This window comes from Acinonyx jubatus, chromosome B2 (assembly GCF_027475565.1).
Source record: "Acinonyx jubatus isolate Ajub_Pintada_27869175 chromosome B2, VMU_Ajub_asm_v1.0, whole genome shotgun sequence".
Lineage (NCBI taxonomy): Eukaryota > Metazoa > Chordata > Mammalia > Carnivora > Felidae > Acinonyx > Acinonyx jubatus.
The window spans coordinates 85,987,802-86,011,105 of NC_069385.1; the positions used below are offsets into that span (position 1 = coordinate 85,987,802).

At 37.0% G+C, this 23,304-nt stretch overlaps 1 pseudogene; it reads left to right on the top strand.

The window, feature by feature from the left end:
* Positions 1 to 1,383: 1,383 nt before the first annotated feature.
* LOC106980301 (archaemetzincin-2-like) overlaps positions 1,384 to 23,304 on the top strand; it is a 34,378-nt pseudogene continuing 12,457 nt past the window's right edge.

Genomic DNA, 23,304 nt, shown 5'->3' on the forward strand with positions numbered 1-23,304 from the left:
CCTAGGAGAAGTGAAGCAAGTCAAACAAGGTATAGAAGACATGTAGGCAAATTCCTGGAGGCCAGTGCTCACAAAGAGCCACAAGTATGGGATCAGGATTTGGTCTATGGTGACAGCAGGGAATGGTTGCTCCTTGGGAGGGTCCAAGTATGAAGAATAAAGTTCAATCCTAAAGTGGAACAAGGTAGTGGGAGGAAAATCCAATAGGTAACAGGATTAGAAACTTAGGTGACAAGGCAAGTGCATTCTTCATCAGAATTGGGCAAAAAAATTTATAGACATGGAGAGGAAAAAGAAACCAAGCAAAAAGAAGACAGGGTAATACTGCCCCAAAGGCTTTGTCACAGCAGGAATATACTAGTGCAATAGTATATTACTGAATAAAATCTGACCTTACTTTAGTGTCCAACTTGTTTGACTCTGACAGCTACATACACTTAAAAAATCTCAATATCTGGGGGCACCTAGGTGGCTCAGTCAGTTGAGCCTCTGACTGTTGATCCCAGGGTCATGGGATTGAGTCCTGCATTGGGCCCAGAGCTGACAGTGTGCAGCCTGCTTGGGATTCTCCTTCTCTCTCTCTCTCTCTCTCTCTCTCTCTCTCTCTCTCTCTCTCTCCTACCAAGGAGCTATCTCTCTCTCTAAAAGAAAAACATCCCAATATCCAGTCCACACCCCGTATCAATTAATTCAGAATATCTGGGATTGGGCTTCAGAACGTTTAAAAAACATCCTATGTGATTATAATCACAAGCTGGGGTTGAGAATGACTGCTCTAGTGTGACAAGCAAGCAGAACAAACATCCTGTGTCATCTCTGAAGGAAACCAAATTCCTAGGCTGTCAACCAATCAGCTGCCTTCGAACTGTGGACAAGAAGAGGGCTGATACAGCCAGGAGGTTCAACATCATGTTCAAAGTACCAGGGTCAGGCAGAGAAGGCCAGAGCTGTGGTGGAGGATCTGACCCAGAACAAGCAAAGCAAGACCGAAGCAAGGTCCGAGCAACCCTGGCCTACGCGCTCTCTGGAAACCAGCAACTAGAGCACAGCTGTGGGTCAGAACTAGGAGAGAGGTTCATGTAGGGTCATGGGCGTGCACCGGAGATTAAAAACAGGGCAATCGGTGGAGATATTACTTGAAAATGAGAATTATTGTGTGCTATGCATTTTCTGTGCCTCAATGACTTGTTGCTAAAAAATGTCTACAACCCGAAGATCTATTCGTTTCTATTGTTTTGGTTTAAAATAGACCTCTGTGTGGAGGGGTGGAAGGCTACAGTCACAGACACATCTAGAGGACAGAGCATATTAACAAAAGAAAAAAAAATCTCATTGTTGATGAAATATGGCTTTCATTTACTCTAGATTCATATTTGGATAGTTTAAGGACTATTTAAAGAAACTTTTGAATTAGGAAAATGCAAAATAATTTAAATGATTATACGATCTAAAAAATTAAAACAAAAACATATCACTCACTCGTATTTATCATTCCTATTTTTAAAGAATTTATTTTAAAACATGGATGTGAGATTTACTTTAATATTTAAATATTTATAATTAATTTTGCTTTGGGTATTTTGCATCCTATTATATATGACTCACTCAGAATACAAAGCCTCTTTCAAAAAATACATGAATAAACAATTCCTCTTAAGTACAATAAGTATGCATAGCAGGTTATGAAAATTAAATGTTAACTTCCAGTCTTCCAAAATAGAACATGGCATTCCCCCATCAAAACTGCTATAAATTTACATATGGGCACTATCTTGGCATGGTCTGCCTACACCTTTTAATACTTTCTTGCATCTATTTAAATGATAGTATTTTGGGAATCTCTGGTTGAATATCATTTTGTTTCTTGTCAGGGAGAAAAATCAGCAGTATCTTTATTTAATACAAAAACAAAATCCAATAATAAAATTCCATTAAATTATAACACAATAAAAGAAATGATCTACAAGGACACACAATATGGATGAATTTCACAAACATAATAAATGAGAGAAGTCAAACATAAAAGAAGGCATATTGTATGAGTCCATTTATCAGAAAAAACAGGCACCACTTCTTTATGCTATTAAACATCAGGATAGTGTTTAGCCTTGAGTGGGGGAATTCAGGTGGTTCCTTGACCTGGGTCCTGATTATCCGGCTATGGTCATTTGTGAAAATTCACTGTGGTACATACTTCTGATAGGTGGTATCTTTCTGTATGTATATTACACATCAAGAAAACGTAATTTTAAAAAATCCTCCTAGAAGTCCCCCACAGGCCTATTTTCACCATAATGAGTTAAACCAGAAGCAGTATGGAAGAGTGGATAAGCATTTTGGATTTGGAATTCAGTGGCCTGTATTGGAGCCCTACCTCTATCAGTTACCCACTGTGTGGCCTTGGGAAGTGACCCAATCTCTCCAGATCCCAGGTGCCTCACTGGTAAATTGGGGGTTATAAAAGTCCCACATCAGAGAGTTATTGGGAAGCATAAATCAAATGATGATTGAAAAACAGTGCAGGTTGCAGCACATGGCTTGATAAATGTGAGCCACAGCTCATTTGTATATTTCTTGCACTTACAGGGAACCTTAAAACAGTTCCAAACATCTACTACAATTGTAATATTGCATATCTTTTCTTGGTTTCTATTCTGAACCTTCCTTCCCAACACTAAAATAAATTCAGTAAGGTCAGGGAGGATGCCTCATCATGGAAGGGGAGAGTTCAATGATTAAAGGTGTCAGGCAAGTAACACAAATGTATGAATCAGTGGTTGACAACAGTGAGTGAGTCCTAGGAGTCCTGGAGGAGGCCTGGAGTCCTAGGCCAAACGTATTCCAATTAAGTGGAAATACATTGTAAACAGTCTGACAACCAAACAGAATGCTTCTGCATAGAAGGATTCATCCCCTAAGTTTCTGACTCCTATCATACTCTATCATGAACATTGCAGTCAGGTAGCTCCCAATGGTGTTGGAGATCTGCCTTTTCTAGCTGTTTCACCTTGGGCGAGTTATTCTAACCTTTTTAGCCTCATTTTATTAATTTGTAAAATGGAAATTATAATATCTTACATTCTGCCTTATGAAGATTAAATGGAATTGCTCTGCCCATGCCTGGCATAGAGTTGTAGTAGCTAGGATATAATAGTATTCTTTTATATCTCCCAACTCTTGATTAATGAGCAGCACTAAGAGAGTCAGAAAGATAAAATAATATTAAAAGCAAAAACAAACACACACAAAAAATAACCTTGTGATTTTACTGGTTGATTGATCAAGTGATAATGGAGCTCTACTCTATGTATTAGAAAAATGATATACAGTTTTTGCAAGTAAAATGCTAATGAAACTTGACTGATATCTGTAGGCTGTACATTTGATTTATCTTTGGATACATGATTCTGATTTATTTGTCCAAGGTCTACGATTAAGTTTTGTTAATTTATTCAGAATAAATTAACCATTCCAGAATTCAGCTCTGATCTCGCCTATGATCACAAAACAGGATGGTTCTCACTAGTCCATTACTTTGTCTTTCTCAGGATCCATTAATTCAATTTGAACAATACTAAGCATATAGCATAAGTATGCACACTGGTAGCCATGAAAGATGATATAAATGTTATTAATTTTCAGCTCCTTCTGCAAAGAGTCTTGGAGTGAAATAAAGGGAATAAGCTGTCTAGAACTACCAAAGGCAGACTTGACTTGATCAAATGCAATCTTTTTTTTAGAACAAAGGTTTTTGGAAGTGCAAAAAGGCAATAAAGATCCAGGTATGTGTATAGAGAGTAAAATACAGTTGACCCTTAAACAACATGGGTTTAGAACCCTTGTTTTCTTAATAAAATTTTATTTTCTCTAGATTACTTTATTGTAAGAATACAGTATATAATACATACAACATGTAAATGTGTGTTGAGTGTTCATGTTATTAGTAAGGCTTCCAGTCAAGAGTAGGCTCTTAGTAGTTAAGTTTTTGGGGAGTCAAAAGTTATATGTGGATTTTTGACCACACGGGGGTTGGTGTCCCTAACTGCCACATGGTTCAAGGGTCAACTGTACATAGGAGAAAACTGAGAAAAAAATCTATATTTAGGGGATAGAAAAAGAAAGATGACCCAGAAAGAAGACATAAATAGAGTAAACTCAGAGATAGGAGAAATCACAAAAAGTACTTCATTCTTTGAAAATCAACAGAAAAGAAAAATTTTAAGAAGAAAGTTGGACAGTGTCATCAAACCCCAGGGTGAATGGTGAGAATAGAGCACAGACCGCTAGATTTGGTAATGACTCATTCTTTGGGATTGCTAGTGAACTTTCTGAGAGCAGGTTTTGTGGAATGCTGAAGAAGAAAGGGAAGCAGGAAGGAGGAAGGAAGGAGTGGGAACTGAGGTTAGTTAGGAAGTGGAACTTTTTCTTTTAAGAAGTTATACTATCATAGGAGGAAGACAAAGGTGTAGAATCAACAAAGGAGGGTAGCTGGGGAAAGAGAGGCCATGGAGACCAATGCTGTGAGAGTTTCACATGCATCCTAAGCCTTGAGAAGTAAAATGAGGTGCATGGAAGGGCAAGCTGATACACAGCCATATTGTGTTTGGGAAAATCCTCTTGGCCATACCACAGAGAACATATTGGAATTTTGTTTGGTTTTGGTCTTTGGTTTGGTGTATTTATTAATTTTGAAAAACATCCTTCCAAAGGTTGTCAAGAGGAATCAGTGTGGTAAGAAAGTGATTGAGAGTAGAATAAAACAAAGAAGACAAGATAATCAAAGACAAATCACAGGAAATGACTTCTTTTTTTTAAGTTTATTTATTTATTTTGAGAGAAAGAGTGCATGTGTGTGTGCAGGCAAGGGGCAGAGATACAGGGAGAGAGAATCCCAAGCAAACTCCAAGTTGTCAGCACAGAGCTTTGTGAGATCATGACCTGAGCTTTCATCAAGAGTCAGATGCTTAACTGACTGAGCCACCCAGGCACCCCACAGGAAACGACTTCTGCTGAGGTATGAGTCAACAGAGAGCAGCAAGTATCCAGGGATTTCTGTTGTTGTTTTTGTTCAGTGTTTGTTATCTTATTTTGTGTAGAACAAATAAATCAAGGAATTGGTGATCTTTATCCACCCATGAGGTAAAGCAGAAGGGACCTTTTCATAAACAGTGGAGTAGAACTATATCCTTTTTTTTAAAGTTTATTTATTTTGAGAGGAAAAAGCTAGAGAGTGAGGGAGGGTCAGAGAGAGGGAGAGAGAAAATCCCAAGCAGGTTGTGCACTGTCAGCACAGAGCCCGACGCAAGGCTCCCATCTCATGAGTGGTGAGATCATGACCTGAACCGAAATCAATAGTGGGACACTTAACTGAATGAGCCACACAGGCACCCCTAGTAGAACTAGATCCTTAAGGGGAGTGGGAAGGCTTGAGAAGAAAAGGATGTAAGAAAAGGATACTACAGAAAGACAGGAAGATGAACTGGCCAGCACTGAGAAGGGTGGCCTCAAGGCAAACACTGATTAGCAAGCAGAGAGCCACTGGGCACAATTAGCACTGGGCCTTCTTATAGGAATGTTCATGAGCCCTGCCCTGGGCTCATGAACAAATAGTGAGGGAGGGGTGCACGCAAGAGTGGGGTTATATGTGTGAGTCAGTCGAGTAGCTAAGTCCAACCAAGAGGGAAAACGTAATGTGGAAATAGGAGGCATCGCCACAAGAACTATGAAAAGGCATGATTAGCAAACAGATGGAAGGGTGTGGGTACACAAGGGAATTTCCAAATTTCAGGATTTGACCTGGAGTAGTTTAAGGATAAGAAGGTACTCATCAAGTAGCAAGTAGAAGTGAGTCTTGTTTTTTCTTTTTTTTAGAAAAGTGAATCTGGGGTGCCTGGGTGGCTCAGTCATTGAGCATTTGACTCTTGATTTCAGCTCAGGTCATGGTCTCACAGTTCATGAGTTCAAGCCACACATTCGACTCTGTGCTGATGGCACGGAGACTGCTTGCAATTCTCTGTCTCCCTCTTTCTCTCTATCCCTTCCCTTCTCATACTCTCTCTCTCCCTCAAAAGAAATAAATAAACATTAAAAAAAAGAAAAAAATTAAATCTTTCTAGAGGAGAACAGCTGAGGACAAACACTATACTGCAAAGGAAAATAAAGCAGCAAAAGAGAAATCAGGGTACCCTGAGGGTAGAGTGGGAGGGGGGCTGTTTTATATATTTTGGTCATGAAGGCATCACTGATGAACTGACATTTGAAAAAAATAGCAGAATAAAGGTAAAGACATGAAGTTATCTGGAGGAAGAGTGTTCCAGGGAAAGGAAATCAGCAAGTACAAAGGCCCTTAGCCAAGGCTGTGCTCTGGGTGTTCAAGATACAGCAAACAGACTAGTGTGGCTGGAACAGAATGGAGGAGGGGGAAAGTGGAAGGAAATGAGACCAGAGAAGTAGCAGGGACCTAAAGCATCTAAAGTCAGAACTTAGGCTTTTACTTTACAGAAACCCATTTGAGAGGGTTGCAGTATAGGAGTGACAGTATCTAACTTATGTTTTAAGAAGATCTCTCTGATTGAGGCGCCTCGGTGGCTCAGTCGGTTAATTGTCCCACTTCAGCTCAGGTCATGATCTCATGGTTTGTGAGTTCAAGCCCCACATTGGGCTCTGTGTGGGCAGCTTGGAGCCTGGAGCCTTCTTCAAATTCTGTTTCCCTTTCTCTCTGCCCCTCGCCCACTCACATTCTGTCTCTCTCTCAAAAATAAATAAACATTCAAAAATTAAAAAAAAATAAAAATAAAATAAAAAGATCTCTCTGATCAAGTTGCTTATCACTATAGTATTTCAAATAAAGGTGAGATAATAGTCATTGGGGCATGGTATGGGGCTGTGGTTTTTAAACTCTGTATACTTTAATAAATAAACACATTCTTAGTTCCTAAACCCTAGAGATTCTGGCTCAGTAGTCTGGAGTGGGTCACAGGAACCTACCTTTTTCTTAGGCCCCTAAAGTGATTCTGATGAAATTGGTCTGTGGCCTGTAATTTGTGAACTCCCAGTACCATAAGCCATCACATTAAATGACTCTATCACCTTTATCACTACTATAACTTACCTGTACTTTGACAACTAACTTGTTTTACCAGTGTGGAAATACTAAGCATTATAGGTTTTGGAAAAAATCAAAAGAACTCTGTGTGTATGTTATTATTACCTGCAAATTGTGCTGTATACATCTTTGTATCAGTAATATTTATAAGTATTTCAAAAATACCTCTGGTTGCTTTGTGAAGATTAGCTGGGGTGTGTGTGTGTGTGTGTGTGTGTGTGTGTGTGTGTGTTGGGGTGAGGAGAGAAAGCACAAAAGCAGGAAACCACTTATGAAGTTATTATAATAATTAAGATGATGGGTAGTAATAGTGAAAGTGGCCAGAGTGGTCAGATTGTCAATATGTTTTAAAGATTTAGCTAAAAAGATTTATTGATGGAACATATGTGAGATGTGATAAAAAAAAATAGTCAAGAAAAGCTCTAAGGCTTTAGGCCTGAACAATGAGAACGGAATTGCTTTTTGCAAAAATGAGTACTGGAGGAGAAACAGGTTTCAAGAAGGGAGGTCTGGAATCAAGGATTTGGCTTTTACTATATACAGTTTGGGATTGCTCTTAGACATCCAAGTGTAGTTACTAATTATGTATGTCATAGAATGCCCAAACCTGAACTTCAGGGGAGATGTAAAATTAGAAGTCACTTGCATACAGATGCTATCCTCAGCCAGAGTGCTAGATGAGACCAACTAGTGCAAGGGTAGGTGGTAAAGAAAAGAAATACACGAATGGAGCCACAGGGCACCACGGTATTGAGAGTTTGGGGGGATGAGAAGGAATCCACACTGGAGTCTATGAATAGAGGTAAGAGGGAAACTCAAAACGCAGTGTGTTGGAAAGAAAGTGAAGAAGATATTTTTAAGGAGGAGGAAGTGATCAACTCTGTCAAATGCTACTCATAATTCAATGGTGTGAATTGCTGAGAAGTGAACATTGAATTTAGCAATGCATAGGTCAGCAATGCCTTCAGCAAGAGCTAGTTCCAGGCAATTAAGAGATTTTACTGTTGTTTTCTTTAAGATGGGAGATACTGCCAAATATATGAATAAACAAAAAATGAAAAAAATTGATTATTCAGAAAATAATTATGTCCTTGAAGAAAGCAAAGATAGGATCTTTTGCACAAGTTAGGGGCACTGGCCTTAAATAGGAGCAGGGAAGTTCTTTACTGGGAAGTAGGCAGAGTATATAGACTGATAGGTCAACAGTGCAGAATTTCTCTAAGTTTTCTTTTGTTGGCTTCTATTTTTCTTTGTGAAATAGTAAATAAAGGTAATGGCTAAGAATACAGAGTGGGGAAGAGAAGCTGGAGGGTTAAGGAGAGAGAAAATATTACTGGCACTACTGGTGTAGATGCTCTTAGCAAAATTCAAATGTTCAGACTTTTACAATAAGGTGCATCTAATTTTCTCACATTTTACAAAAAGGAGTTTCTGGTTTTGTTATGATATATTTATGTATTACATTTTGTTTGTGACATCTGCATTTATAAAATGTGTATATTGGCGGATTAAAGCCAGTGGAAGAGGAGATGAAAATAATAGAAGAAGACTAATAAATTGATCCAGGGAGGCCCTCAGGGAATGAGAGGGTGTGGGCTTTAGAACACAAGTGCACAGACTAGTATTGGACAGGAGGGAAGGACATAAAGAGAGGAACAAGTGCATATGTGTGTCCAGGGAGGGATTTAAACTTGATAGTCACTTTTCTCCAAGGAGATACCTACAGCTGAGAATGATGAAAGCCATGTGGGCATAGTTGTCAAGCTAAAGAGAACAAGGTGGATGAGCAGCTGTGGGGAACAAGAGAGGATGCTGCACAAGCGTGTGCTAAGGATCGCTAAATGTCACTCAGTACCCAACTGAGCTTGGATAGTGCATATCTTGGGATTCAAGAGGCCACATGGTTGTGTGATTTTCTCCCTGAAGTTAAAGGATAAATATCTGCTTATATGGAAGTCACCCCTTCCTAAAAATGAAGCAACAGGAGAAGCAAATGTGGCTAATATAAATGTACTTCTTGTGGCATACTAGATACACATTCATTGATTTATTCATTCCACCAAAGTTTACTGAGCATCTTCCATATGCTAGGAGCAAAACTCGGGCCTGCAGTTGAATAGAAACAAGACATTAATCAAATTAGCTCACAAATACATGGAAAATGGCAATAGTGAGCCCACTGGGAAGGCAAGGGGCAAAGAGCTATAACAGCATATAATAGTGATATTTTTTCCCATGGCAGGATGGAAGCAAAGATTACACAAAGATCTGAAGACTGAGTAGGAGTCCCTTAGAGGAAAAGGGTGCGGAAAATGTACCCTGGGAAGAGAAAACAACATATGCCCAACCCCGGAGGCGAGGGGGACACAGTGAGTACCAGGGACTGGAAACCTGAACGCTGGCAAGAGCAAGGACAGAATGAGACAAAAATGAACAGAGCAGGCCTTGAGGACCATGTTAAGTATTTTCCCCTTACCCTTAGAGCAAAGGACGCCACTGAATTTGTTGGCAGGAGAGTCTAGTGATGGGATCTGCATTTCCCAAAAACCATCTTGGGTGTGAAGGTGGATGTTTGGAGGTTCTGCAGGAGCCCCTAGGAGAGGACAGGGCTGGAACTAGTGGGAGGATGGGCAGTGATGATGGAGGCAGAGAAGTGAGTGGATTCAAGAGATCACTGGGAGTTAACACTGTTAGTGCCTTGTGGTGGACTGGATAAAAAGGGTGAAGGAGAGGGAGGGGAAGAATACCTGATTTCTGGCTTGTTCAACAGGCTAGATGGGGCAGCTTTGAGAGGCGGGTAGGAAAAGGAGGGGTTCAGTTTTTGTCATATTCAAATAGACACAATCACAGTAGAAACCCTTATATAATTTGTTTGGCTTTAAAATAATCAGCATCAATAAATTTGTTGCTGATGCTAAATATAACCTACATTCTAGCATTTGGTTCTGATATTACATATGTCTGTTTTCAGATTTTGCCTGTTGAATGATAATCCTCTCATCTTGCAAAGAGACTTCATGGCATCATAACGTGTTTTCTATTAGGGAACTAAAAGTTAACACCATTTTTATTGGTTAAGAAGGGAAGTTGCAGATGAAGGAAGACCAGGAGCATCTTATATAAAAGGAACACTGTAATAGTAATCATCTTAGAAGTTAACAAAGTCTCAGACTCCAGGCTAATTAATTACTTAGCCCCTCCAAACCCAAACTTATTCATTTTTGAATGCAAGACACAAAAACAAGAATAAATTGGTTGAATCCAAAATGTCTCCTAGTTACAAAACTTAAAAGAATTACTTAAACATAAAGTATACAGTAAATAGCTTGGGCTTATATTCTCTATTCTTAGATTTCTGAATTAGTATATGAAGCCAGAGCTCTTCCACATCCTCCCCCCCAAAACAAACAAACAAAAAAGACACATGCTCTAAAGTGAATAAATGAAAAGCTTAAAACAAAGGCAACAAAGTCAAGAGAAGAAGAAACTGACAATTTATGTATTGTCAAAATAACACAATTGAAGAAATGAGTTATATATATTTTTAAATGCCAAAAAAAAGACCACCAAATAAATAGAGGGTAGAAGGATAGCAGCAGAAAGAAAAAACAGTGGAAGAATGATAACAGTGAGGTATTGACATTGGCATAACCAAAAACACCTGCAATGTAATAGCTCCTGATATGCTGTATTAATAAGGCCAACCAGGTTTTTCTGAGTGTTGTTATTATAACTGAATAGTGTTTGTAACATTTATTATTTGTTCCTGATTATTCAAATAATGCATATGATTTTTAAAATATTAAAATTAAATAGCATGTAAAGAAATAACACTCCTAATTCCACTCACTCCAGATGTTAAAATTTTATTATATTTCCTTTTACTTTTTCAAAACTTTTTGAGAATCAATAATTTTTATAAATATAAGATTGGAATAATACATAACACATAAAATTCTGTGTACTGCTCTAAACACTTTTAAGCCTTTAGAATAAACATTTCTGTTTCCTAAATATTTTTCAGAACATTTTTATGCAGAATTAACAAATAATGCATATATTGCATTATTTATTAAACTAATACCCTATGTTTGGGACTTTAGAGTTTCTTATTTCTCACTATTTTGAATACTATAATGAAAATCTTTAAATTAATATTTGTTTGCCTCTCTGATTATGTAAACCCATCCCACTACAAACATCAAATAACATAAGCTGCTTTAACATTTTTGCACATATATTGTATTTATTTTGTTTTTATTCAAATTTTATTGAGGAATAATTGACAAATGGAATCATATATATTTAAAGCATACAATGTGATAACTTGATATATATATGTATTGAGAAATAATTACCAGGATCAAGATGATTAACACATCCATCACTCCACATTGTCAATTAACATTTTGTGATGTGTGTTGTAAGAACACTTAAGATCTACTCTCAGCAACTTCCAAGTATACAATACCATATTATTAACTATAGTCACCATGCTGTACATTAGATTTTCAGAGCTTATTTTTTGAACTGAAAGTTTCAAAGTTCATACTCTTTAATCTATATCTCCTCATTTTTCCCTTCCTCTTGTCCCTGGCACCACCATTCTATTTTATTTTCTATTACTAAGAAATCAGCTTTTTTTTTTTTTTTAAGATGCCACATGTAGGTGATAGCATAGAGTATTTGTCTTTCTCTGTCTGGTTTATTTCACTTAGAATAATGCCATCCAGATTCATCCATGTTGTCACAAATGGCAGAATTTCTTCCATTTTATAGCTGAATAATATTCCTGTGTGTGTGTGTGTGTATGTGTGCCCGCGCGCATGCGTGTGCACACATGAGCCAACATTTTTTATCCATTTATTTGTCAAAAGACATTTAGGTTGTTTCCATATGTTGGCTATTGGGAATAATGCTGCAATGAACATGGTAGTGCAGATATCTCTTTGAGATACTGATTTCATTTTCTTTGGAAATATACCCAAGAATGGGATGGCTGGATCATATGGTACCTCTAGTTTTAGTTTTTTGAGGAAACTCCATACTGTTTTCCATTGTGGCTGCACCAATTTATGTTCCCACCAACAATGCACAAGGGTTCCCTTTTCTTTACATCCTCACCAACTTTTGTTAGCTCTTGTCTTTTGATAATAGCTTTCCTAATGGTATGAGGTAATATCTCATTGTGGTGTTTATTTCAATTTCCCTGATGGTTAGTGATGTTGAGCTGTACCTATTGGCCACTTTTATGTCTTCTTTCGAAAAATGTCTATTCAGGTCCTTTGTTTATTTTGCAATTGTATTATTTGCTTTTTTGCTAATGAGTTTTATGAGTTTTTTAAAAATATATTTTGGACATCAACCCTTTATCAGATATATGGTTTGGATATTTTCTCCCATTCTACAGGTTGCCTTTTCAATTAGTTGATTGTTTCCTTTGCTATGCCGAAACTCTATACTTTGAGGTAAACCCACTTGTTTATTTTGGCCTTTGTTGCCTATGCTTCTGGTGTCTGATTCAATAAATCACTGCTAAGAAGTGTGATGCTCCAGTTTTATTCTTTCTCAAGATTGCTTTGGCTACTCAGGATCTTTTGTGGTTGTATACGTGCAAATTTTAGGATAGTTTTTTTTTTTCTGTTTCTGGGGAAAAGACCATTGAATTTTTGATAGTGATTGCAGTATATATCCTTGGGTAGTATGGACATTTCAACAATATTATTTTTTGCAATCTAACAACATGATCTATCTATTTACTTGTGTCTTCTTCAATTTCTTTCATCAATGCCTTAAAGTTTTCAGGTCTTTAACTTCCTTAATTAAGTGTATTCCTAAGCATTTTATTGTTTTTGACGCTATTGTAAATGGGATTACTTTCTTAATTTCTCTTTCAGACAGTTTATTGTTAGTATATAGAAACACGACTGATTTGTGTATGTTGATTGTGTATCCTGAAACTTTACTGAATTTGTTTATTGGTTGTAACACTGAAGCCTTTAGGGTTTTCTATACATAAGATCATGTCATCTGCAAACAAACATGGTTTACTTCTTTCTTTCCAATTTGGATGTCTTTCGTTTACTTTATTATTTTTTTCCCTAAGTTCTCTGGCTAGGACTTCTAGTAGAGGTAGAGGTAGAGACAGAGAGAATGGGCATCTTTGTCTTTTTCCTGATATTAACTTTTTACCATTCAGTATGATGTTAGCTGTGTACTTGTCGTATATGGCCTTGATTATCTTGAGGTATATTCCTTCAAAACCTAATATGTTGAGAGTATTTAAATTAAAGGGTATTGAATTTTATCAAATGATTTTTTCTACATCTATTAAAATGACTCATTTTTATCCTTCATTCTGTTAATGTGGTATATTACATTTATTTATTTGCGTATGTTGAACCATCCTTGCATCCCAGGGATAAACCCCACTTGATCATGGTGTGTGATCCTTTTAAATGTGCTCTTGAATTTGGTTTGCTAGTATTTTGTTGAGGATTTTTGCATCTATGTTCAACAGGGGTATTGGACTGTAATTTTCTTTTCTTATGGTTTCCATACCTAACTTCAGTAACAGGGATTTAATTTAATTATCTTCAGTTTTTTGGAACAGTTTGAGAAGGGTTGGTAGTAATTATTCTTTAAATGTTTGGTAGAATTAACCAGTGAAGCTCTCTGGTCTTGTGCTTTTATTTACTGAGAGATTTTTGGTTACTGATTCAATCTCTTTGCTCATTAGAGGTCTGTTCAGATTTTCTATACATGATTAGTCTTGGTAAGTTGTATGTTTCTAGGACTTAATACATTTATGTTATCTAATTTGTTGGCATATAATTATTCATAGTAGTCTCTTATGATTCTTTGTACTTCTGTGATATCAGTTATAATCTTTCATTTATAATTTTGAATCATCTTTTTTCTTAGTCTAGCAAAAGTTTTGTCAATTTTAATTATCTTTTCAAAAAACAAGACTTAGTTTCATTGATCTTTCCTATTGTCTTTCTAGCTTATATTTATTTCTGCTCTAATATTTATTATTTCATTCCTTCTGCTAACTTTAGTCTTAGTCTGTTCTTTTCCTGGTTCCTTAATGTATAAGGCTGGGTTGTTTATTTGAGGTTCTTTTTTTTTAACACATAAAGAGTTTTTGTTTTCTTGAACTATAATCCTCATGTAAATTCACATACAAACATTACAAAATTTCATATTCCATAAAATACCAAAAAATTCACCATTTTACAGTGTACATTGAAGTGGGTTTTAGTATATTCACCATGTTAAACAACAATCACCACTAATTGCAGAACGTTTCCATCTCCCCAAAAAGAAACTCTGTGATATTAGCAGTTAGTCTCAATTTTGCCCTCACTTCTCCCATCCCTTGGCAACAACTAATATACTTTCTGTCTCTGTGGATTTTCCTATTCTGTATATTTCATATAAATGGAATAATACAATTTTGTGAACTTATGTGGCTTGCTTCTGTAATGTGGCATGTTTTCAAAGTTCACTCATGTTATAGCATGCATCAGTACTTATTCCTTTTTATGGCTGAATAACTTTCCATTGTAAAGATATATCATATTTTACTTATGTGTCCATCAGACGATGTTCCTTTGGGTGATTTCCACTTTGGGGCTATTATGAATAATGCTGCTAATTCTGTGCTTAATTTTTTGAGGAACTGCCAAACTGTTTTCCACAGAAGCTGCTCCATTTTACATTCCCACTAGCAGAAGATTCTAATTTTTCCACATATCCTCCAACACTTGTTATTTTACATTTATTATTATTATTATTATTATTCATTATTATTATTATTATTAGCATCCTAATGGATATATAGTGGTAACTTATGTGGCTTGCTTAATTTTAGTTTTGGAATAGTGTTTTTTCTCTTCTTTTTTTTAATTTTATTTTTTTTAATTTACATCGAAATTAGTTAGCATATAGTGCACCAGTGATTTCAGGAGTAGATTCCTTAATGCCCCTTACCCATTTAGCCCATCCCCCTCTAACACCCCCTCCAGTAACCCTCTGTTTGTTCTCCATATTTAAGAGTCTCTTATGTTTTGTTCCCCTCCCCATTTTTATACTATTTTTGTTTCCCTTCCATTATGTTCATCTATTTTGTCTCTTAAAGTCCTCATATGCGTGAAGTAATATGATATTTTTCTTTCTCTGAGTGACTAATTTCACTTAGCATAATACCCTCCAGTTCCATCCATGTAGTTGCAAATGGCAAGATTTCATTCTTTTTGATTGCCAAGTAATACTCCATTATATATATATATATATATATATATATATATATATATATATACCACATCTTCTTTATCCATTCATCCATTGATGGACATTCGGGCTCTTTCCATACTTTGGCCATTGTTGATAGTGCTGCTATAAACATTGGGGTGCATGTGCCCCTTCGAAACAGCATACCTGTATCCCTTGGATAAATACCTAGTGGTGCAATTGCTGGGTTGTAGGGTAGTTCTATTTTTAGTTTTTTGAGGAACATCCACACTGTTTTCCAGAGTGGCTGCACCAGCTTCCATTCACACCAACAATGCAAAAGAGATCCTCTTTCTCCACATCCTTGCCAACATCTATTGTTGCCTGAGTTGTTAATGTTAGCCATTCTGACAGGTGTAAGGTGGGTCTCATTATGGTTTTGATTTGTATTTCCCTGATGAGTGATGCTGAGCATTTTTTCATGTGCCTGTTAGCCATCTGAATGTCTCCTTTGGAAAAGTGTCTATTCATGTCTTTTGCCCATTTCTTCACTGGATTATTTGTTTTTAGAGTTTTGAGTTTGATAAGTTCTTTATAGATTTTGGATACTAGCCCTTTATCTGATATATTGTTTGCAAATACCTTATCCCATTCCGTTGGTTGCCTTTTAGTTTTGCTGATTGTTTCCTTTGCTGTGCAGAAGTTTTTTATTTTGATGAGATCCCAGTAGTTCATTTTTGCTTTTGTTTTCATTGCCTCTGGAGACGTGTTTAGTAAGAAGTTGCATCAGTGAAAATCAAAGAGGTTTTTTCCTGCTTTCTCCTCAAGGATTTTGATGGCTTCCTGTCTTACATTTAGGTCTTTCATCCATTTTGAGTTTATTTTTGTGTATGCTGTAAGAAAGTGGTCCAGGTTCATTCTTCTGCATGTCGCTGTCCAGTTTTCCCAGCACCACTTGCTGAAGAGACTCTTTATTCCATTGGATATTCTTTCCTGCTTTGTCAAAGATTAGTTGGCCATATGTTTGTGAGTCCATTTCTGGGTTCTCTATTCTGTACCATTGATCTGAGTGTCTGTTCTTGTGCCAGTACCACACTGTCTTGATGATTACAGCTTTGTAGTATACCTTGAAGTCTGGCATTGTGATGCCTCCTGCTTTGGTTTTCTTTTCCAAGATTGCTTTGGCTATTTGGGGTCTTTTCTGGTTCCATACAAAATTCAGGATTATTTGTTCTAGCTCTGTGAAGAATGCTGGTGTTACTTTGATAGGGATTGCATTGAATATGTAGATTGCTTTGGGTAGTATCGACATCTTAACAATATTTGTTCTTCCTATCCAGGAGGATGGAATCTTTTTCCATTTTTTTGGTGTCTTCTTCAATTTCTTTCATCAGCTTTCTATAGTTTTCAGTGTATAGATTTTTCACCTCTTTGCTTAGATTTATTCCTAGGTATTTTATGGTTTTTTGTGCAACTGTAAATGGGATCGATTCCTTGATTTCTGTTTCTGTTGCTTCATTGTTGGTGTATAGGAATGCAACCGATTTCTGTGCATTGATTTTATATCCTGCCACTTTGCTGAATTCATGTATCAATTCTAGCAGTTTTTTTGGTGGAATCTTTTAGGTTTTCCATATAGAGTATCATGTCATCTGCAAAGAGTGAAAGTTTGACCTCCTACTGACTGATTTGGATGCCTTTTATTTCTTTGTGTTGTCTGACTGCAGAGGCTAAGACTTCCAATACTATGTTGAATAACAGTGGAAAGAGTGGACATCCCTGCCTTGTTCCTGACTTTAGGGGGAAAGCTCTCAGTTTTTCCCCATTGAGGATGATATTAGCATTGGGTTGTTCATATATGGCTTTTATGATCTCGAGGTATGATCCTTCTATCCCTACTTTCTTGAGGGTTTTTGTCAAGAAAGGATGCTGTATTTTGTCAAATGCTTTCTCTGCATCTATTGAGAGGATCATGTGGTTCTTTTCCTTTTTTTATTGATGTGATGAATCACATTAATTGTTTTGCAGATACTGAACCAGCCCTGAATCCCAGGTATAAATCCCACTTGGTCATGGTGAATAATTTTTTTACTGTATTGTTGGATCTGGTTGGCTAATATCTTGTTGAGGATTTTTGCCTCCATGTTCATCAGGGAAATTGGTCTATAGTTCTCCTTTTTAGTGGGGTCTCTGTCTGGTTTTGGAATCAAGGTAATGCTGGCTTCATAGAAAGAGTTTGGAAGTTTTCCCTCCGTTTCTATTTTTTTGGAACAGCTTCAAGAGAATAGGTGTTCGCTCTTCCTTAAATATTTAGTAGAATTCCCCTGGAAAGCCATCTGGCTCTGGACTCTCGTTTTTTGGGAAATTTTTGATTACTAATTACATTTCTTTACTGGTTATGGGTCTGTTCAAACTTTCTATTTCTTCCTGTTTCAGTTTTAGTAGTGTATATGTTTCTAGGAATTAGTTTCTTGGCATATAATTGCTCATAATATTCTCATTATTATTTTTATTTTGGCTGTGTTGGTTGTGATCTCTCCTCTTTCATTCTTGATTTTATTTATTTGGGGCCTTTCCTTTTTCTTTTTGATCAAGCTAGCTAGTGCTTTATCAATTTTGTTAATTCCTGCAAAGAACCAACTTCTGGTTTCATTGATCTGTTCTACTGTTTTTTTGGTTTTGATAGTATTAATTTCTGCTCTAAACTTTATTATTTCCTGTCTTCTGCTGGTTTTGGGTTTTATTTGCTGTTCTTTTTCCAGTTCCTTAAGGCATAAGGTTAGGCTGTGTATCTGAGATCTTTCTTCCCTCTTTAGGAAGGCCTGGATTGCTATATACTTTCCTCTTATGACTGCCTTTGCTGCATCCCAGAGGTTTTGGGTTGTGGTGTTATCATTTTCATTGACTTCCATATACTTTTTAATTTCCTCTTTAACTGCTTGGTTAGCCCATTAATTCTTTAGTAGGATGTTCTCCAGTCTCCAAGTATTTGTTACCTTTCCAAATTTTTTCTTGTGGTTGATTTTGAGTTTCATAGTGTTGTGGTCTGAAAATATGCACAGTATGATCTCGATCTTTTTGTACTTATTTAGGGCTGATTTGTGTCCCAGTATATGGTCCATTCTGGAGAACATTCCATGTGCACTGGAGAAGAATGTATATTCTGCTGCTTTCGGATGAAATGTTCTGAATGTATCTGTTAAGTTCATCTGGTCCAATATGGTCTCTCAAAGCCATTGTTTCCTTGTTGATTTTTTGATTAGATGATCTGTCCATTTCTGTGAGTGGGGTGTTGAAGTCTCCTACTATTATGGTATTACTATCAATGAGTTTCTTTATGTTTGTGATTCATTGATTATATATTTGGGTGCTTCCACATTTGACGCATAAGTGTTTACAACTGTTAGGTCTTCTTGGTGGATAGACCCCTTGATTATGATATAATGCCCTTCTGCATCTCTTGATACAGTCTTTATTTCAAAGTCTAGATTGCCTGATATAAGTATGGCTACTCTGGCTTTCTTTTATTCACCATTAGCATGATGGTTCTTCATCCCCTTACTTTCAATCTGAAGGTTTCTTTAGGTCTAAAGTGGGTCTCTTATAAACAGCATATATATGGATCTTGTTTTCTTATCCATTCTGTTACCCTATATCTTTTGATTGGAGCATTGAGTCCATTGATGTTTAGAGTGAGTACGGAAAGATATTAATTTATTGCCATTATGTTCCTTGTAGAGTTGGAGTTTCTGGTGGTGTTCTCTGGTCCTAGTCTTTGTTGCTTTTGGTATGTATGTATGTATGTATGTATGTATTTATATTTTCATCTTTTCTCCTCTCAGAGAGTCCCCCTTAAAATTTCTTGCAGGGTTGGTTTAGTGGTCACAAACTCCTTTAATATTTGTTTGGGAGACTTTTTATCTTTCTTTCCATTTTTGAATGACAGCTTTGATGGATAAATAATTCTTGGCTGCACATTTTTCTGATTCAGCACATTGAATATATCCTGCCTCTCCTTTCTGGCCTGCCAGGTTTCTGTGGATGGGTCTGCTGCAAACCTGATCTGTCTTCCCTTGTATGTTAAGAACTTTTTTTCCCTTAAGTCCCTTAAGGACTTCCTTTCCCTTTTCTCTCCTTGCCTGAGTATTTTGTGAAATTGACTATGATATGCCTTGTCGATGGTCAGTTTTTGTTGCATCTAATGGGAGTCCTCTGTGCCTCCTGGATTTTGATGTCTCTGTCTTTCCCCAGGTTAAGCAAATTTTCCAGTATGATTTGCTCACATAACCCTTTTACCCCTTTTCCTCTCTTCCTGTTCTGGGACCCCTAGGATTCTGATGTTGTACCTTTTTTAATGAGTCACTGATTTCTCTAATTCTTAAATAATGCTCTTTTGCCTTAATCTTCATCTTTTATTCTGCTTCATTAGTCTCCATAAGTTTGTCCTCTATATTGCTGATTCTCTGTTCTGCCTCATCCATCCTTGCCGCTGTTTAATCCATTCGAGATTGCAGCTCAGTTATAGCATTTTTTAAATTTCATTCTGACTAGTTTTTACTTCTTTTATCTCTGCAGAAAGGGATTCTAATCTATTTTCGACTCCAGCTAGTATTCTTATCATCGTGATTCTAAATTCTGGTTCAAACATCTTGCTTGTATCCATGTTGGTTAAGTCCCTGGCTGTCGTTTCTTCCTGCTCTTTCTTTTGGGGGTGAAGTCCTTTGTTTCGTCATTTTGAGAGAAAAGGAATTAATGATGTAGAAAAAATTAAAATTAAAAAATTAAAATTAAAAAATATTAGAATTAGAAAGGTAAACACACACACACACACACACACACACACAAAATCGAATAAATGATGCTAGTTCCTAGGTGTGTTTTAGTCTGGGTTTTCAAAGTGGCTTGATAGATTAGAGAAAAAAGGGGGAAAAAGGAAATTGTTTGAAAATTTGAAAAAATGATTACACTGAAGTAGACTAAAATGAAGTGATGGAAGTAAAATAGAATTTGAAAAAATTTACACAAAAATAAAGAATATGGTAGAAAAAACTAAAGAAAAATATTTTAATAAAAATTAAAAATAAAAATGAATTTTTTCTCTTTCTATATTCAAGAAAAAGAAATGAAAAAGAGAAAAAAGAAAAAAAATATTTTGAAAATTTGAAAAAATGAATACACTGAAGTAGACTAAAATAAAATGATGGAAGTAAAATAGAATTTGAAAAAATTTACACAAAAGTGAAAAAAAAAGTAAAAAAATTAAAGAAAAATATTTTAAATAAAAATTGAAAATAAAAATGAATGTTTTCTCTTTCTGTATTCAAGAAAAAGAAATGAAAAAGAGAAAAAAAAAGAAAATTGAATAGATGGACATGTTAACAGATTGAAATATGACTGAAATTACTTCATTTTCCCCTAGATGTCAGACTATGAAGGACTTTATAGTCCATAAACTGAGCAGGCGGTGAGACATCTGTTTTTGAAGAGCGCAGTTGGCCCAGTTGGGTGGAGCTTAGTGTAAAGTCTCCATTCTCCACTAGATGGCGCTGCTAGCCTGCTGGGGTGGATTGTTGTGGGGGTTGTAGGCACATATACGCATGCACAGAAGCCGTGAAAATGGCGTCACCTGGCTACCTACCCAGTCTCTAGTATCAGAACTCTGTTCTCCCTGATCAGCAATCATGAACCTGCCCTTTGTCTTCAGCTTTCCTCCACTCCCTGCTTTTACACTGTCTGTGACCAAGTCCCAGGTAGTACCTCTCCTGAGTTTTGTCTCAGATGCAGCTGTTTTCCCCAGCCCCTTACTTCTGAGGGACTGCAGCTTTGACTCATTCCACCCCTCTGCAGAGGGTCTTACTAAGCAATTGCTGAATGCCAGCAGCACCCAGGAACATTCACGGGACCGTGCTGCTGCCAATGCCCAGAGACTGTGGCCAGGTGCCAGCCCACCCCAGAAAAGTTTGTGAGATAGTGTAGCAGCAGTGTTTCAGAGATTATGGAAAATCACAACACACATCTGGCACCAGCCTTCACCCTTAATGACCTTCTTCCAGCACCAGCAAATGTGGCCATTCTCTGGGGTCTGCTGGGCCCAGGTGGCCTCACGGCCTCTACCAAATGTCCTTCCAGCAGTGGAACCACTTCTCCCCGTGTGGTCCGAGAACCTCCTGGAGCCCACTCTGCTCCTGGGAATTTACCCTTCCCACCAGAGCACCACCAGGTATTGAACTGCAGAGTTGCAGACTCTGCGCTCCCTCTGTTTACAGTCTTAATGGAATTTAAACCCTCTCCTTTCTCTTTTATCCTTTCTCCCTTGTTAGTTCAGTCCCTGTGGCTGTTTCCAATTTTCCACTTTCTCTCTCCAGCTGCTTTTGGGGGGGTGTTTTCCCATATTTTCCCTCCATCTCCATCCTCTCTCTGCCCGCAAAAGCAGCTCCCTGCCTTCTGCGGCTTCTCTCTCCCCAAGTTCACCTCTCTGCGCTGTGTACCTGTTGAATTCTGTGGTTCAGGTTGTGCAGATTGTTGTGTTAATCCTCAGATCAGCTTTCTAGGTGTGCAGGATGGTTTAGTGTTGGTCTGGCTGTATTTCTTGGACACGAGACACACAAAAAACTTCCATGCTGTTCTGCCATCTTGGCTTCCTCCTCTCTTCTTTTTTTAATGTAGGTACATTTTGCTATAAACTCCCCTCTTAGAACTGCTTTTGCTGCATTCCATTAGTTGTTTTTCATTTGTCTCAAGATTATTTTTATTTCTTCTTTGACCCATTAGTTGTTCAGTTGTTGTTCAGTTGAAACATGTTGTTCAATTTCCACATATTTATGAATTTTTCAGCTTTCCTCCAATATTGATTTCTAGTTTGTGGTCAGAAAAGACACTTGATATGATTTTAGTGTTCTTAAATTTGTTAAGACCTGTTTTATGAAAGCCTAACAAATGATCTCTCATAGAGAATGTTCCATGTATGCTTGAGAAAAATATGTATTCTGGTGCTTGTTGGGTAGAATATTTTGTATATGTCTGTTAGGTATATTTGGTCTAAAGTATAGTTTAAGTCCATTATTTATTTAAAAAATTTTTTTTACATTTTATTTATTTTGAGAGAGATACGGACAGAGAACAAATGGGGGAGGGGCAGAGAGAGGGAGACACAGAATCAGAAGCAGGCTGCAGGCTCCAGTTTTCAAGCTGTCAGCACAGAGCCCGATATGGGGCTCTAACTCACAAACTGTTAGATCATGACCTGAACCTAAGTTGGACGCTCAACCAACTGAGCCACTCAGGTGCCACTCAAGTCCAGGGGACAAGGGGCAGCCCTCTTACTCTACCTTTTGTGGGCTAGTCTTCTAGCCCACAATTTCTATTTTTCTCAGTTACTGCACTCAACATATGTTGTTACCCAGAAACACAAACACAAATGCAAATCCCAATGTAAGAAACTTGAATTTTAAAAACAACTACTTTTATTTTCTTTACATTTAAAGACCCAGGGGATTTATATAGTGTGTCATACAGACAGCTTTCCAAAAAGCCACTTTAGATATTTGTCTATCTCTTTAAAAATTCTCACTTTAAGCATCTATAAAATTTCTCCTTTCACCCAGTCCCTTTACTGTCTTTATGCTTCCTTTTCAGCTCTGCCCCCTCCACTTTGCCACTCTGCTTGATATCTTACCTCCTATACTCAGCCCTGGCTGTGGAATCTTGTCTACCTTACCAAAGATGTTCCCTAATAGGAAACAGCCTTTTGAAATTCTGGAAAAAAATTCTTTACTTCATGAAACACATAACTATTAGTTTAGAATCTAACTTAACTGCTAGATTAGAAGCTCCATGTGAACTAGCATTTTGTTTACTCATTATTCTATATCCATCATCTAACATAGTATAGAGCACATAGTTAAATCCAATTAATATTTGTTAAATAAATGAATGTTTAGACTTTCCTAGCGTGCAATGGAAGA